The 17465-nt window shown below is 45.6% G+C and overlaps 1 pseudogene; it reads right to left on the bottom strand.

Moving 5' to 3' along the window:
- LOC110539425 (arylacetamide deacetylase-like 4) overlaps positions 1 to 17465 on the bottom strand; it is a 53464-nt pseudogene that overhangs the window by 20266 nt on the left and 15733 nt on the right.

The following is a 17465-nucleotide window of genomic DNA, read 5'->3' as shown; positions in this document are numbered from 1 at the left end:
AGGCAGGCAGTTACTGGCTGACAAAAGCTGCATCCTACACGAGACAATTAACAGCTGTGGACAAACTACCGCCCAGCTGAAATCCCACACTTGGGATTAAAACAAAAACATATTTACATAGCATAACTGAGTTTACACAGAAACCAAAACTCTCTGTTACAAGCATGTCAAGAACAATGGAAGCCTTCCAAAGTATCACCCCAGAAACCTCCTTCTTCAACTTGACCTTCAGCCTGCTCTGACCACCCCCACAACATTACATAATTTCAATGCCATGCCCTACTAAGAGTGGGGCCAAGCTAAGGTATGTGTCCATCATCCCTGTCTTCCTTCAGTGTCTCATGGAATTAGGTGTAGTTCTAGAATGCAGTCTTTTGGTTTTAATTAACTTTACAAATAAATTTCAGCCACTATATAAAGTTTTTACTAAGGTCTTACCATCGAGTTTACACTACCTAGGTTCCTTCATGACACAGTGTGTCCTTCACGATTATTTACTTTATGGCTAAGTAACTCTGCATAGGAGCACAGAGCTCAGTAGCCTCATACTCTCTCTACTGCCACTACTTCATGCACTACAAGCAACAGGAATCTAGGCAGCCTTCTGCTAGTTGACAGGGACTGAGTAGGGTGTGAGTGCAAGAGAGTCTGTGAGATAAGAGCCACCTTCTTTGGTTTCCAGTCAAAAAAAGATGATTACCTAACACTCACTTCTACTAATAAGTTACCAATTCTATCAGGCCTTTCATCCTACCAACAGCACCACTGAGTCTCACAGGCCACGAAGCTGCACAGGCCATGATAGCTGTCTGCAAGAGAAGACCCACTGGTATGCTCTTATGACAAGAACCAAGCACTTTCCACCACAGCCCCAGGGACAGCAGCTGCTTCATGGACCCAGAGATGACATCTCCTCTCTGAAGATTATCAAAGCCCAGATTGGATTAGTCCAGGGGAAAAACTGAAGCAGGTGGATGTAGAATCAATGAATGAGGCCAGAGAGCTGGGACTTGAACCCTGAACCTTCAGTCTGAAAGTCTGATGCCTTGAAGACTGAACTATCCAGGCTCTTTTACTCTCCTGCAGCCAGAGCTGCTTTCTCTAGCTGGTGCCTCCTGATGAATAACAGCAGACTGTAAAAAAAAAAAAAAAAAAAAAGACTGCTTGAGCCAATAGAAATTTCTTGGCTCTTTTACACAGAGTGCAAACCTACCAATCTGCTAGTGGCTCTGAGTTTAACTCCTAGTGAGTTGGCAAGAAAGCTAGGCAGCCCTTGGGGGAATCCTAGCCAGCTGTTGCACCCACTTCTACTGTCTCGGCTTGTACATACACACAGATAAACATGCAGACATGTACACACTCATACACACATCAATGGACAAGACAAGAGAGCCCCCATACATGCACATACAGACAGACATACAACTAAAAATACATATATACTTACATATAGAAGATATATACAGACAATTAGACAGTTGGTGGTGGATAGAGCAAGATCTGACAGCAGGATCTAGCGCACGCACACATACTTTATTCTTTGCATTTGTCCTTAAATGCCATCTAATACAGTCAGAAGAAAAATGGCCGTAAAAACAATTATCACAAAAACAGATAGAATGTAGTTACATCAGGATTCTCGATCACTTGTCTAAGCATTATCTATCTGTGATTCCATTCCACAGTTCATTGTAAATCCAGAACAACAGTATTTCATGACATGGTTTAAGGTTCAGAGTCCAAGGGGTTACTTTGTTTACATGTCTTTCTGTCAAGACTGCATCGAATTAATGGTGTTTCAGCTATCTATGAGTTCACTGAAAATTTAAAGCAGCAATTTTTATTTGTCCTAGTGTACACTGAGACTTGACCTATAGGAAAGTTTACTTTGGACCTAAATCTACTTCCTGTTTGTCTTCTCCCTAGTGCAGTTCATGCCTCAGTGATACGTGAAGAATCACTGAGTCCCTAGCAGTTTTTGCTCTTCTTCAGGGGCGTTTAAAATCATTGGAATCAAATCAGAACTCCTATCATATCATTATCAGGAAGTATAAAATCATCAATTCATCTAAACATCATTATTACATCTTCAATATGATCTGCAGAAAATCTGCCCAACGGGGTGAAGCAAACACACCACAGCACAGGCAGTGAGAATTGCTCTATATCCTGCCAGATATATGAGAAACACAGTAATGGCAAGCATGATAAGGCATATAAGCAGCAGGAAACAATCTGGAGACAAAATCCCGAGAGCCCTGCCTCACCAGTGCTTACTCATCGTAGCTGTGAAAATATTGTAGGCTGCCTCCTAGAAGCTCACTTGCTTGCCTCAGGCCCATTCTTGCATAGCTGGCTTCTGGCAGAGGATCAGAGAAGTTCAGTGGCTATAGCAAGTAGACGGCAGGAAGAGATATAAGCGACAAGATTAGAGAAGGCATCAAGGAGCCTGGGAGAGGCAGCAGTGTAGCAGTGGCAAGCTCTGAGGTGTGTCTGGGAGGGCCCTTCTGGCAGGAAGAGAACACTGAAGGAAATAGAGGTGGAGGCAGCACACGACTCTTTAGGTTCAACAACAAAGAGGATGAAATAAATGGATTTTCCCCATCATGTGCCACCAACACTGAGGAAAGGGCCCGAATTTGAGAGTGCTGTGAAAGGACAGAAACGGCCAGTGCTATGACTGGGGAGGAAGTCACAAGGAAGAAATCAAATCCAGTGCCAGGACAGCCCTACATTACTATCTCAAGCTAGACTTAGACCAAAATAGAAAACACTGTATAAGCCATGACCCACTGACTGAGGTGAGCCCCAAGCTCTGGACCCAACCTCTCTTTAACAGACTCCAGCTTCTACTGCAGTACCACCCTCCTCACAAGTCCTCATGAGAATATGTGCATGGCTCTACCTTTGCAGAGGACCTTCCTCCCCACCATACAGGGAAGCTCCTAACCCAGCCTTCCAACAAGTGAACCTCCTCCATGATAGAAGACGATACCTCGCTGGGCTTTGGAAGACACTTCCTTGGGCTTGAACAGCCTCACGGGGACTGTCCCAAAATGCATGTCAGTCACCAACACGTTAGGATCCTTCTTTATCAGGATTAGGCCTTGGAGAAACTGTAGAAATCTGGGCATGGCACATATTCTCAGTTTCTCTAGTATGTTCCCCTGTAGTAGGCAAAGGACAGAAAGGGAGTCACGGGTGGGTGTGAGGTGGGCATGTACACACTGAAGCCACTGAGCATTGCTCAGGTGTGCTCCTTTCTCACTTGCTTCACACATGAGCAAAGGAGTCATGAGGACTTAAATGGCTGTAAATTCTTGTCAGATAGGAGAGAGTGCCCAAATGTTTCTCTCCTGACTGAATAATGACATTGCTGATGTTGAGGTGCTGGCCTCCCTCAAAACTCACATTCGAATTCCACTGCCAGGGTCTGGGTTAAGAGATGGGCCTCTAAAGTGGTCATGATGTGGTGTGCTCATGTGTTAATTAAGTCCTGCATGGGATGACTGGGATAAGGATCTTCACAACAGGCTCCTGAGGGGTGACCTCAGCTGGATTTTCTCTTATGAGCATAGGCACACTTGCCTTTTCTATTAACACATGACATAAGATGGCCCAGTGCTGGTACCGTTGCTCTAGGGTATCACAAACCCCAAGAATGGGTACAGCCATTCCTCCTTGTCCCAGGCTAAACCAAACAGCTTGAGGCGGTCCCACCAAGGCCACAGAGGTGAGAAAGTGGACAGAGATCTCAGAATGTGAGAGCCAGATAATTGAGGCAAGCAATAGAACATTTTCTATCTACTAGATCCAGGACCATGCTTTATTACCCCACCCAGCTCTTGAAAAAACACTCCATTTTATAGGTGACAGATTGCTATTCTCTTGGTGGTCTACAAATTTAGAAAAGCATCTAAATGACATATAGGAGCATCTAAAGAAATGAGGATGAAGGATGAGAGATCAGTCCTCAAAGTGTATCAGAACGAGGCACATACAACACTACTAAGTATACCTTAGAGAGCCTACAAAGGTCAGGGATTGGTGCAGATGTGCCCCTGTGAACATCACCACAGGCTTCCTGAAAGCATTTCCAAGGAAATAGCTATCAAAGCCTCCAGGAAGCATCTCACACAAGGGTAATCATTCCACAAACTGGCATGCCAAGCTGGAGTAAATACGAGCAGGTTCAATGACAGGCCCACGCATCATACAGCCAAATTTGTGATTCTCCTCCTCCCGTAGGGGGCTGTTGGCCATAAGCCCACAAAGGCAGGAAGAGCAGAAAGCAAGATGCAGGTCTTGGAAGACTGTCTCACACAACAGAGAATGACCATGCTGGGATCCACTTCAGGGAGACAGACTTTAATTCCAGAGAGCAAAAGCTATATATCCCTTGAGGGGTGGGTGGGGGCTCCAAGGATAGGTGTCCATAATTGGTTAGAACTAGACACTTCAAGGATGTTTGATTTGCATTAAATAGCATGCTCCTATCATATCAACAGAAACACATACCTAATTATCCTATAGGCAAAGGGAAGGGAGAGCTAGCAGGGAACTGTGTCAAAGGCCATATATCAAATGTGGTAAAGGGCATCTGTGTCTAAAGACACTCCCCAGACGGAGCCGGGCAGAGAGTAGGAGGCCTTGCTGCAGAGGGTGAATTCTGCACTGAACCCCTAGCTCAGAATGACTATCTGAACTGGGAGGACCGCAACCTCAGACAGCAGGGTCTTTGCATCACAACTGAGCCTGGGTGAAATTTTTTTTTATTAGATCATTAAAACAATAGTTAAAGAGTTAAAGTACAAGATAAAACCTGCTGAGGTGAAAAGGGCGCTCCCAGAGGCCATAAGTTAGCTAAATTAAAAGCCACAGGTGCCAGAGATGTGTTGACTCCCTACAAGTTGCTGGCCAGGAAGGCATGCGAGGCTCCATAAAACATGAAGGCTCTTGCAGCTGGTGTGGGATGCATGCCAGGCCTAGATGGGAGGCTATTGCTAAAGACACCATGTGGTCTGGTTGCTGTACATGGAGAAATAAAACTGGGGCATAGGTGGAAGTTGCCAACTCACTGGCTATTTTCATAGTAATAAAAATATGCTACGTGGGCTGCTGGGGGAGATGTCACCAAAAGGCCTGCTCAGGTATGGTCCATGCTTGCTACAGTACCAAATGCCAGGCAAGTGTACCTGCTTCTGAAATAGAGGCATGACTAATTGTGGGAAAATCAAGAACATATAAAGCCAAGTCCACCAGGAGTTTATGTCTGGTACCGTAAGCCAAAGGCGAGGGAGAGCGTAGTTCCCAGAGGGGAAGCCCCAGATACTGTTTTCCTCAATAGATTTAATATGCTTATCAAACCGCCTACTGAACATTTGAGTGTGAAGCCATCGATCATTGCTGCAGAACTTTTGCAGTGGGTGGTGTATCATAGAGGACCACCAACCACCAATGAAACTCCTAAGAACAAGCAGCTGTTGCTGTAGTTCAGTGGCTTGGAGATAGACATATATTATCAGCCCCTCTGAGGATCAGAGAACTTTGATGAAGAAAGACTCGGAAAGAAGAAAGCAGGAAGAATGGAAGGAAAAGGCAGAGGAAGAGGTGGGGAGTTGTGCAGTTTGTGTATGGAAACATTCCCTACACAGCGAGCAGGAGACACATGAGACTCAAGAGGCAAGGAAAAAAAATCACATTTCTAAAAACTGTGGGCCTGGAATGCTTTCTGGAGGCAGTCCTCAGCTGCTGGAGGAGGGGAGGGGACTGTGAGCAGAGGTGCCGAGTTGGGCTCTCTGACCTGGCAAGCTGCAGAAGGCTCCAAGTGGCATGAACATCCAAAACCTGAGAAAAGTACCCTCCTCCTCACTAGTGGCTGCTTCTTCCTTGGAAGCCATCACTATCCTACCCAGACTCCATTAGAAAGCATTTACGATGCTATTGCAAGCGTAGAATGACTCAAATGTCCCCCTTCCACTGAGCCAGAGTTTTCTGGTGACAGTAACTGCATGCATGTCATGTGACTCTGTCCTCCACCTCTACAACAAATCATAAGTGACTGTCCAAATTTTTTGAACAATGCAATGCCTTGTGTGAAACTTTCAAAGAATAAGTAAGTATTCTTTTGTTGTTACTGTTGAGGCTACACAGATAGGCTAAGCTTCTCTTCTGGGGACCATAGAGCACTGACCAGCTAATCCTTTCTCCTCCACAGACTTCCTGTCTCTCCTTTCTCTATCTAGGGACATGTGAACACTCACCCCTTGGATTTCTTCATGTTTGCCATCCTCAGAAGCAGGGTGCATGGGCGCTCTGGGCTACAGAGACCAGGCAGTGTCTCCACACAGAACACAGGCTGCAGAGTCAACCCTAGACTCAACTCTACATCTCCTGCGAGCTCATGTAGCAAGCGAGCATCACAGCTGCTTAAATTGGGGACTTTTTGTTTGGGTTTGTTTGTTTGTTTGTTTGTTTGTTTGTTTGTTTTTCCTAGACAAGGTTTCTCTGTGTAGCCTTGGCTGTCCTGAACTCACCAAGCTGCCCTTGAACTCACAGTAATCTGCCTGTCTCTGCTTCCTGAGTGCTGGGATTAAAGATGTGCACCACCACCCCAGCTAGCTTAGAAACTATTTTAAGGTGAAGCAGTAAGGTTAGAAAGATCCACATGTTTTTGTACCTTTGGAGAAACCCAAGAGCCTCATTTGTAGTGCTAGTTGCTTAAATTACCCCGTGTCCCTTCACCTTGCTTATTTCATTAAAGTGTCCCCCTTGTCCATGGTGAAAAAAAAAATCTTCATAGGATGGGACTATATGTTCTCATCACTTATCAAATCCTATGAGCTTTGTCAAGGGCCATCTAATGCTATCACCAGCCTGGTGTTTCACTTATCATTACTTCATTTCAGATGAGGACTCTGACGCACAGACAAGTTAACCAAGGGACACTTGAGACAGTGAGAACACAGCAGCCATCTCAAACAGCCTGGCTGAACATCCATCACCTTTTCCTTTGTACCTCTTCCTCAGCTGTCCTCTGAGTGATCACTGTGAACTTTCTGGTCACTACCAGACTTCGACTCAGAACTGGGGCAACAGGACCCCATCCAATTGCCTACTTCTCACAGGAGGCCAAACTATGTTCCCCACATCTGCTGTACCTATCAGCATATGCTGATCCCTGTCCCCAGTTTCCAGCCCAGAAAGCCATCTCAGAACACACTGTCCAGTCCATCACATGGACGTTATCTGACAGGACCTCATCTGTGCTCAGGACAAAGCTCAATAAATCATCCTTTGCCCTCGGGGTCTGACACAGATGGAAGTAATCACTCCATCCTTGTGGAAACAAGGGAAGGGGAGGCTGTGGCTGAAGGTGGTTTTACATCTATCAGGCTTTACTGGGCAGCACCTAGGTCTGAAATCATTTTTTTGGTCCTCAGAAAAGAGCTTCCTAGATAAAGCTAGTGGTGTACCCTGTAATTCTAGCTCTCAGGAATAACAAGACCAGTACAAGGCCAGGTCCAGGCTAGACTACATTGTGAGATCCTACCTCAGTGGAAAAGAAAAGCATAAAGTGGAAGAGGGGAGTAAAGAAGAAAGGGAGGAAGGAAGTAGAGGAAATGCATAGAAAATAAAAAGGGGAGGAAAAGAGATGGGGGAGTGAGAGGTAGGATACAAGAGACTGCCTCAACTTAGTGGTATGAGACTCTAGAGAAAGAGAAGAGGAAATGAGAGGAGAAGAGTTGGGTACAAAGAGCACTCATGGTGGGGCCCAGGGGAAGACTCGCCAAAGCTATCAGGTACTGCAACATGCAATGCAAAAACAGTAACTTGGCCGGATGCTTCAAGGTAGGTGGGATATCAACAGTGAGAAGCTGCTGGACCACAAGCCACGCAAAGAATTCCAGTAAGAATGTGAGCAGTCCTGCCAGCATCACCCAGATGCTCCAGAGCGCCCTGGGGGCAGCTGCCTTGACGAAGTAAGTTCAGAACCTGTGTGAAGAGCACAGGATCTGGATTTACTGACAGCTGCCTCTACCCTCTCTCTTGTTCCAGAGTATGCCTGACAGTCACCTGACCTGTCTCTAAGAACTCCACCCAAGCCAATAAGAGACAGAGAACTCTGCTCTGGAAAGATAGACGGGGAAATCTTACCTAACCCACCAAGGAGAATCTGAGACTAGAACTTCCACAAACACCAGGATTACACACACTTTCACATCCCAGCAACTGTGGCTACCAAGAAGATGTCTGATGTGGATTGTGTGGTCCTAATGGCCTGACACTTCAACCGTATGATACAGCATGAACCCGATTCAACAAGAGTCTGGCTAGCGTGAGCAATGCACTTCCCATTCCTTGTGTCACAGCACACCACTGCCAATCCCGGAGTGGGATGCCGGCCAGGATAGATTATGCTAAAGGCTTTGTTTTCAGTTTAACAAAAGCACTTTAATAACATCAATCCAGCTAACACACATCCAATCACTATGAGCCAATGTGTTCATAGTGGGGTATCTCTCCTGGACTCATGGACAGGAGGCTCTGTTGTGGCTGATGACGGCCCAAAGGTATAGACTCACAACACTTCCTATTTTCTGGGATTCTAAGGCTGGGGCAGCTCCTGGGCTTCCAGGGTAAGGTGAGAATTCGGCCTCGCAGATAAGTAAGCTTTTCAATTGGTTCCAAGCTGCAGGGTGACAGGAAGCTCTCCTCAGAGCATCAGTATATTCCGCTGCTCATGAGAGACTTCTCGAGGAAGAGGGCTTCTTCGTTCGGTCCGAGCTTTGGATTTTTATACCTCTAATTTTTAAGCATGTCATTATTCTATTGTATCACGCCTCCTTATCTGTCTAAACCGGCTGGTTTCTGGCCTTCTCTGTTAATCTCCTCTAACACATGCTTATTGGCACACACTGTTTACACGCTCACCAAATTCCATCCCTGATCCCTGAGATGATGTCAACATGAAAGGGATCACACACCGGGCAAACAAGCCCGGGATTTATATCACTGTGTTCCCATTTTCTACGGTTGGTTTATATCTCTTAATTCTGGTTCTCTTTTATCTGGACCAGTTTTTATTCATGTCCAGCCATGTTATATATGCTGCATAAAAACATCACTGCCTTCCTGCTGTTTAGTGTTCCAAAGCAAGACACAGACATCTGCAGGAAAACTGCTTTAAATCATCCATTAATGGCCAGCAAGATGTTCAGCAGGTAAATAAGGCACTTGCCACCAAACCGGACAATCTGAGTTTGATACCCAAGAGCCACATTGTGGAAGGGAGGAGCTGATTGCCACTTGTTGTCCTCCAACCCCCACATGTGTACTGTAGAAAGCAAATACATACATACACACAGACACATATGCACAAATACACACATGGACATGCATGCACACATGCACACACACAGGCATGCAAACAAACTCACACACTTACACATAAATAACTGTACTTATTTTTTACAATTTATTCATTACATATCCTGATTGAAGCCCCCTTCCTCAACTCCTCCCAGTCCCACCCTCCCTCTCCCATCCCCACATCCCCTTCCCCTAGTCCACTGAAAGGGGAAGTTCTCCTCTGCCATCTTCCCATAGCTTATCAAGTCTCATCAGGACTTGCCAGGTCTGTGGTCTGGCCAAGCCACATCTCCCGGGGCAAATAAATAATCAAAGAGCAGACATGTCTCATGACAGAGGCAGCCCCTGCTCCCCTTACTCAGGAACCCACTGGAGACTGAGATGCCAGTTGGCTACATCTGAGCAGGGGGTCTAGGTCCACTACATGCACAGTCCTTGGTTGGTGCGCTGGTCTCTGCAGGACCCCCTGGGCTCAGGTTTTTTAAAAGCTGTACTTTTTAAGTAGAACAATAACAACCAGCAGCTGGGCTGACAGGATTGCTCAGCAGGTAAAGCCCTTGCGATACAAACATGGTAAACTGAGATTAGTCTTCAGGAGCCACATTCAAAAGTCAGATGCAGAGGTTTGCCTGTGTAATCCCAACACCCCTACCATGAATTAGGAAGCAGAGATAGGAGAACTACCCACAAGTTCATGGGCAAGTAGCCAGAAGCACTCAGAAGTGGCAAAAATAAGACAGAGCCTGCCTCAAGAGCAAAGGTGAAAATCAGCTGTAGAAACATGCACAATTGTGGCACATGCGTGTTCACACTCACATACATGCAACACAGACACATACAATGCATAATTTTTCCAACACATTTTGATTGATTATTTGGGGATTTCACATAATGCATCTCAAGCACGTTCACCCCCCCAGTGCTCCCAGATCTGCCCTGCATTCTTGTGACCACACCCCCCAAAAAGAAAAGGAGGGGGTAGAGGATGACCCAGAGGAAGAAGAGGGAGAAGAAAGAAACAAGTCCAATTTGTGTTGCCAATATACTCACTGGAGCATGTTCAAGCTCCTAGTAGCCAGCCCTTAAGGAACTGAGTGTTTTCCCATCTGCAACCCCTACCAAAAGCCATGAATTGTAGAGATCTACACTTCAGCATATTTATTACAATTTTAAGAGGTCTTTTTAAATTTTTATTTATTTTTTATTCACTTTACATCCTGGTTGTAGCCCCATCCCTCCTCCCCTCCCAGTCCTACCTACCCTTCCTCCACCCTCCACCCTTACCTATTCCTCAGCAAAGAGGAGCTCCCTTTCCCATCCACCCCAGTTCAAGTTTCATCAGGACTGAGCATGTCCTCTTCCCCTGTGCCCTGGTAAGGCAGCTCTACCAGGTGGAAGTGATCAAAAAGCTGGCAAGTGAGTCCATGTCCAATGCAGCCCCGTCTTCCCTTACTAGAGGCCAAGCTGCCCATCTGCCACATCTTATTAGGGGGCCTATGTCCAGTTCATGCATGGTCCTTGGTTGATGTTTCATTCTCAGCAAGTACCTCTGGGTCCTGGTTGGTTGGCTCTGTTGGCCTTCTTATGGAGCTCCTGTCACCTCCAGGTCCTTTTCTCTTTCCTCCCACTTTTCCACAAGACTCTACTCATCGTCACATGTTTGTCTGTGAGTTTCAGGATCTGTTTTGAGGCACTGCTGGATAGAGTCTCTCAGAGGACATCTCTGACAGGCTCCTGTCTGGAAGCTTATCAGAGTATCATTCATAGTGTCAGAGGTTGGCACTCTCCCATGGTATGGGTATTTGGTTGGGTCAGACATTGGTTGGGTATTCCTCAATCTCTGCTCTATCTGCTCTACCTTTTTCCCTGCACATCTTGACAGCAAGGTGAATTTTAAGTCAAAGTTTTTGCAGGTGTGTTGGTGTTCCCCTCCCTCTACTAGGAGACTAGTCTAGTTAGAGGGTGTCCTTTTCAGTCTCTATGGCCTCCACTATTAGGAATCTCTGCTTGAATCCCCTCATATCCTCCCAGGAGCCTATCCTGAGTAAGGTCTCCAGCTTGTCACAGAGACACCCCACCCTCAGTTTGTCTTTTCACTGAAGGCCTTCTGTCCTTTCTCCCTCTCTCTCCCCAGGTCTGATCTCCACTCTTTTATACTCTGGTTTCTCAACAGATTGTATAAATCTTTCGCCCTTTAAGAGTTCTTCTTTTCAATGGCTTCATACCTAGGCTGTTGCTTCTGGAGTGGAGAGCATGGTGAGCACTGTCATGGAAGTTTCTACATCCCTTTTTCTCAACTATGGGTCTGCATCATCAATGCTGCTTCAAAAGCTGCTTCCTTGCCCTCTACAGTGAGCAGGAGCATGGGTGATGGATTTCCACGTGGCTTCTGGTGACAGCAAGGACCACAGACATTCACATGGACTCCAGGGTCAGTGCGAGCCACCGGCTGCAGCATGGTCTTCAGTTGCTATACAGACCACAGATATCAACGCAGCCCCAGCTACAGCAGGACCACAGACATCAACATGCTTCCGGCAAGAGCACAGCTCACAGACAGTAACAATGCTTCAGGTGTTGGCACAGACCACAGACATCCACATAGCCTTTGGCGGTAACAAGGGCCACAGACATCAACACAGGCCCTGGCTGCAACAGGACAGCAGCAGCAGCATGGACCGTGGACATCAACAGGACTTGAGGTGCATGCACAGGACAGTCACATCCACGTGCTCCCCAGCAGCTATAACAGAGAGTGAGGAGACACTTCTCTACTACCAGGATTGTGTAACAGTTTCCCACTTTGGGGGAAATGCCAGAAGTTTGCCTATCCAGAGTGCAATGGGAGTCTCACCCTGGGAAGGCCACCTTAATTCATGGTCACGCTGTCTTACACCATCTCTCAGTGATGTTCTGTCAGCACAAGAGACACAAGCCACAAGGTGGCATCCTTTTACACAGAACCGCAGGGCCACAGATAGAAAGCTACAGAAGATGGAAACATGATGAAGACACAGAGGCCTGTCTTTAGTGTGATGAATGCATACTTTAGCTATGAATTTTCCTGCCCTGTTCTGGATTCTCCTGCACACACCAGGAAACACATACATTCAAGTCTGCTTCAATATCAGGTCCTTTTATGAAGCACCACTACTGACGGAGCATTTTTATTTCTCAGGGCTGGAAAGATGACATGGTGGTGAAGAGCAAATGCTGCTCTTGTGGAGGACCTGAGCTCCGTTCTCAGTACCCACGTCAGGTGGCTGGCAACATTAAAAGGAATCTACACATTCCCACCCTGAAACAATAGAAAATACGTACCGACAGTAAGAATCCTCCGACAAAAGGAAGCAGGGTCTGAAAGCATCTTGGAAAGCCATCTATCAATTACAAGATGAACAAATGAAACAATTACAGAGGTACTACCAAGCAGGGAGCTGCTCAGCCACTTGGAGGCTGCTGCAGTTGCAGTTCCAGGAGGCCCACCTGCTCCTTGAGCTGGCATCAGAGCTCCGGAGCACCCGCACGGTACTCTGTACGTCCCAGTGCTTCCTGACTAAACCAGTGTCTCCTGATACCCCCAGTGGGAATGAACTGGATCATGCTGGACTCTTCTCAGAAAGCTGGAGACAAGTTTGATTTCAAGAAGTCAGCCTTTTTATAAACTTATCAAAACAGAACATAATGGTTGTTTTTTCAAGCCAGACAGGGTATACAAGATTCATGTCTGACAATATATGTTCAGCCACATTTTGCATGCTTTGCTGAATTCTACAGAACAAGGAGTTGCACAGGCAGTCTCTGTTCTTCGCTGCCTGAGGAGAGGCATTGGGTTCTCAAGAACTGAAAAGCACACAACACTCCTGAAGAGCCACAGGCTCAGACCTCAAAAGCATCATTATGTATGCATTTCAAGGCAGCTGGACCAAACCAACTCTATTCCTCCCTTCAACTCCCACTTTTCTATTTAATTTTATGGTACGTACATCAATCTTCAAAACAGATATAGAGGAAGAAATGAATTTTAAGGCTATTACAATTACCGATACAATCAAAAGGAAAATCCCAAATTCCTGTGGACCACAGTTGAGAAGTCCAATGACAGAGAGAAAGCCAATAACCAATAATCTTGGCTTAGGTTTGTGCAGATGACAAGTGCACTGAATATCCCACTAAGCATAACCATCAGAAACCTCAACATGATTAACTTTCCCAAATGGCAGTAGGTAAGGAGATACTCCTCAGGCTCTCACATGCTTTGTTGAGATATTTTCATCAGCTGACATTAGGCTACCAGAGACTCTGTGTGCTCCAAAAGCAACTAGAATGTAGAGGGTAGCAGCAATTAATTTCCATGTTCGTGGCTGTACTTATCCATCAAGGTCCTGCAGTAGATCCTGAACAGGTGAAATTTTTTCTGTATCATCTGAAGCTTGTGGGTCAGGAACAGACTAGTCCAAATTGGCATCATGAGACCAGTGTATTTCATGATGTACTTGTCTTAGCAAAACCATGTGCCTCCAACGGGGACAATTCAGAGGAATGGCACAAGATTCAAGGAAAAATCACGCTCTGTGAAGAATTTATACACCAAGCGTATCCCTTTCCATTTCAATCATTCAGGACATTTCTACAACTTGATGAAGATGAAAAATTGTCATAAGAACTTGGGATCCTGTATATGAACACAGCTGAAAATCCTTAACTGACATAAAACAAGCAGGCATTCCCACAAGCTGACCTGTAACGTTAACCATCTTAGCCTGGGGAACAATGTGATCAGCAGTGGGGTCACCCCTGTAACGTTAACCATCTTAGCCTGGGGAACAATGTGATCAGCAGTGGGGTCACCCAAGACCTGAGAATCATTGACATAAAAAATAATGTTATTCTCCTCCAAATTAACTGAGAAACCAGTCTAATCCCATTTTGACTGCAGGAGTCATTTTGAGTCTGTAAGTTAAATTTCTATTTACTATAAAACTTGAGTTTCTGGTTGTTTTTTTGGAGAGTGACTAAAAGAGACTAATTGTAAGGAACTATAAAAAAAATTGACCCCAAGAAATAGAAGAGACAACGGAAGAGGTTGAAGAGAGAGAACCAGGTAGGAGAGGAAGCACAGAGAGAAATGAAGGCAGAGACCAGACCTGGAGTGAGCCAGGTTGAGAGGACAGAATGCCTACAGAAAGAAGAGAAACTGTGAGCAGAGGCATCTCTATGACAAGCTGGAGAGCTAAGGCAGTATAGGTTTCTAGGAGGATATGGGGGTACTCTAGCCAAGACTCCTAGTGTCAGGGGTCATGGAGACGAAAGAGGGCACCCTCTAACCAGACAGGACTCCTAGTGGTGGAATGGGAACACTAATCCACCCACAAATACTTAAACTCAAAACTTACCCTGTCTACAAGATGTACAGAGATAACGATAGAGCTGAGATTGAGGGAAGGTCCAACCAATGCCTGGCCCAACCTGAGACCCACCGCGTGGGACAGAGAAAACCCCTGACACTACTAATGATACTCTGGTATGCTCCCTTGAAGGAGCCCAGAGGATCATAAATGAATCCCAGATATTGATTAAGCTTTGAGAATTTTTTTTACACTGTTGGTGTCACGAAAAGCTGCTGACACATGGCACTATCATAAAAACACAGCCCAAATGCAATAAGGACACTAGCAGTTTTTGAAATACCAGTGACATATAATGACCACCAAGAACAGCAGCCACAATAAAATGGAACCAGATGGAGCCTAAGCGACAGGCTGTATGTGGTGCAGAGGGTGAACCAGAGAGATACCCGAGCCCCTTGAGGGAGCCAACGGACCATAAATGAATTCCAGATAGGATTGAGCATTGAGTTGTTTTACACTGTTGGTGTTTCTTCTTGCCACATCCAGATTGTAATCATGCCCTGTTTCCTCCCTCTTGAAGAACAAAAGGTGTTTGTTTGTTTTTATTACAGGAATCCACAACTGAGAGCTATAACAAGGTCCTAGACCTTAGTAGGCCCCTAGACCTTGGCACAAGTGACTCCGTAATAGAAGTACCATTAAGTCTGTAAAACTCAGCACATAAACAGCACCACCAGCCAAAATGAACACAAGATTTAATCCATCAAAGTCTATACATGTGAGAAATGTGCTGATACTAATGTTGTTGTTGTTGTTTACTTCTGTAGTTCTGTTTCTGGCTAACTGTTCTTGTTAAGTGAAACACATCAACCCAACACGTGGTTTTTATTCTTAAAAACTCACCCTGAGAAAGGACTGGGGCCACACTGAACGCCCAAACACCCAGTGTGGTCACTGCTAGGCTAATAAAAAGCTTTTTTTTTTTAAGGAAAATTTGGGAGTTTATAAGAAAATTTAGATTATTAAAACTGAATATTTTTTTAAAAAAACAACTTTTAAACTATTTAAATTTCTAAAGCTATAGAGTTTTAATTTTTTGAAATATCTTATATTGTGATTTTTGTAATCTTTAAAAAAAAGGAAAGGAAAAAGCCAAAAACCTCAAATATTAGAACCAGAGCTATGAACACCAAAAACTAAACACCAGAAACTGAACTATTCAAATCTTATGATTCAGCAAGACAAAAACCTAAGCAGTCTGATAAAGAACCCATAGAATGTCTCTCCCAACCTAAGGCCTATACAGCCTAACAGCGACTAACTTAAGAATGTATGTCTACCTCCCCCTGAGCGGGGAGCAGCCTTTCCAGACCACAGAGGAAGACAATGCAGCCACTTCTGATGAGACCTGATAGACTAGGATCAGAAAAAAGGGGAGGAGGACCTCCCCTATCAGTGGACTGGGAGAAGGACATGGGTGGAGAAGAAGGAGGGAGGAAGGGAACTACAGGTGGGATACAAAGTGAATAAACTGTCATTAATAAAAATAAAAAATTTAAAAAAAGAATGTATGTCTAGTCTCCTCGTCTTTGCTAAATATGTTAAACTTTAGCTATTTTAATAAACTGAGTCATACAAAAAAAACTGTGATAGCCTGTAATGGTGCACTATGAAAAGACCATAAAAATTAAACTACCAGTGTCCCTATGGACTGTATTTCTGAGCTAAAGTTTTATTTTGATACTAAAATTACTTAAAATCAAAAATAGCAATGTCTTAAGGCTAAACTTAACAGGAATAGAAATGCAAATCCTAATCTTATAAAAACTAACCACTCGGTTCCAAGATGGCGGTGACCAGTGTGCACCGTATTTAAGGGCGGAAGAACTCAGACTGAGAAACTGGTGAGTACGCGGGCGACTGGATCCAAAACACCGACTTTGGTGCTTCCCAGACGGGAGGGACATCCCGGGAGTTGGGGATGAGCAGACCCCCGCCGCTGTGGCTGTCTCCAGGTCCAGGAGTCACAAACTGTAAGGTCTTTGCCCTTTCCACATACTCAAGAGACTGCAGGCCCCCAGGTCCAGGGACCCTCCACTGCAGCAGCCAGACATCAGATCCCTCCTGCTTCCCTGGGGGCAGCGTCTGGATTCCTGGCAGCATCCCAAGCTCTATACCATAGTTCTACTGATGCCCCTGTAGAGACCAGGTGGACAATAAAATCATACAGATCCTAGATCTAAGATGGCAGATCCCAGGCAAATCTGAGTCCCAGGAGCACAGTGTCTCTAGGCCTGTAAGCTGCAGTTCAGCTGCCTTCTGAGGCAACCAATCCCCCGCAGGTGCCATGTGAGGTAGATTCCTCCCACCCCTACCTTCCACCCAAGGAGCTTGTGCCCCCTCAACTACCACCTGAGATGCCCATGCCCTGCCCTTCAAGGCACCCGTACCCACACCCCAACCTTCAAGGCACCTGTGCCCATACCCCTTCCCACTCAAGACACCCGAGCCTGAGTGGCGCCCTTCAAGGCACCTGCGCCCACTCTCTGCCTTCTGAAACACACGGCCCAGTGTAGCTGCATTCAAAATGATAGCACCCATTTGTGTTCCCCTGGACCTCTCGTCATCCTGAAGACTACTCTAGACTCCAGACACAAGCGGATCCAGGATTAAGTGCAGGTTCAAGGAACAAAAGCCAAGGCTATAGACAACCAGATGGCTAAAGGCCAGCATAAGAACATG

Source organism: Meriones unguiculatus, chromosome 3, assembly GCF_030254825.1.
Source record: "Meriones unguiculatus strain TT.TT164.6M chromosome 3, Bangor_MerUng_6.1, whole genome shotgun sequence".
NCBI lineage: Eukaryota > Metazoa > Chordata > Mammalia > Rodentia > Muridae > Meriones > Meriones unguiculatus.
The sequence above is the reverse complement of the archived record's forward strand: the minus strand, read 5'-3'. Positions and strand labels throughout refer to the sequence as shown.